Source organism: Symphalangus syndactylus, chromosome 2, assembly GCF_028878055.3.
Source record: "Symphalangus syndactylus isolate Jambi chromosome 2, NHGRI_mSymSyn1-v2.1_pri, whole genome shotgun sequence".
Classification (NCBI taxonomy): domain Eukaryota; kingdom Metazoa; phylum Chordata; class Mammalia; order Primates; family Hylobatidae; genus Symphalangus; species Symphalangus syndactylus.
In genome coordinates this window covers 20,623,140-20,624,416 of record NC_072424.2, presented here as the reverse complement: position 1 = coordinate 20,624,416, position 1,277 = coordinate 20,623,140, and positions in this window count along the sequence as shown.

The following is a 1,277-nucleotide window of genomic DNA, read 5'->3' as shown; positions in this document are numbered from 1 at the left end:
AGAATCTCTAATTCCTAATTCAGTATAAGAATTGGCACTACCAGAAACCACCTAGGAAATGAACACCCAGACCCGGCTGGGAGGAGTCTGGGATGTATGAGGGGCCACAGTGGGCCTCCCACTAGGGCAAGTTCTGCAGTTATAGAGCAAAAGGAGATATATTTCAGGATTTCTGCTTTTCTAAGATTATGGAAAATCTTTTTCAGATCTCACAGATCCCTGAGGAGTCTCCATTTGGACCTGGGAAAACTGTTGGGAAGTCTAATTAAAAGAGAACGATCATGATATGGGGATTAGTCTAACTGGATAGGTCAAGCTGGGCGCTGTTTCTTCCTTTTCTAAGATAGTAGGGAAAATTTCTTTAACAGAAAAAAAATACATTATCAAATGATAGGCACCTAGTTAGGTGGGATTTTCACAAAGAGTGGGATAACAGCCTTTGAAAAAAAATATAAAGGAAAATAAATAGCCATGTGTTAAAGTTATGGGGCTGCAGAACAATAATTAATAATAATAATAACTATAATAAGCACTAGAAAGCAGATGCTAATGGGAATAAATGCAGTCATGACCCACCCTGGTTGAACTGTTTCTGTCAGGACTGGTGCCTGTGTATTAATGATTAGAGGAGAAGCACTTCATGCCCAGAATGTTGAGGGAGGATGTTTTCTGGTAATAGCCAGTTGATTTTACTTGCTAGCTGAACAGAGGAGAACAGAAATAATGACAATAATAAAACTAATAATGGCTAGCACTTACTAGGTGTTTACTATGTGCCAAGAACTGTTTTGAGTGTGTTAGTCACCTTTGTCATCTCTTTGAGTCTTCACAGTCTTTCATGGGTGAGGAAATTGAGGTCTGGAGATGTCAAGTCACTTTCCAAGGCACACAAAGCTTAATTTTGGCAAGCTGGGATCAAAACATGCATTGTCCCAGGGTGGGGACAAGGTCATTTTGGAAAAGTGCTTTAAGGCACAGGACCTGTTCCCTTCATCATCCCAGTCATTGGCCAGGGAAACTTTCAAGTTCAAGCTTTTAAGTTCAAAGCTTGAAGCAATGAGGCTCCCGTTACTCCCTGCCTAAGGACAGAGCCCAGCACACCTACTTCTCATGTGGGTAGCACTGAACATTCTCCAAACTCATAGTTTTCGAGTATTTCATCTGGAATTTATTTTTGTTTATGATGTGAGTTTTGAGATATAGCATTCCATCCAGCCCTGATAGCCAGCCAGTTATTCCTGCATCATTTCATATATGAATGGTCCTCTTCACATGGA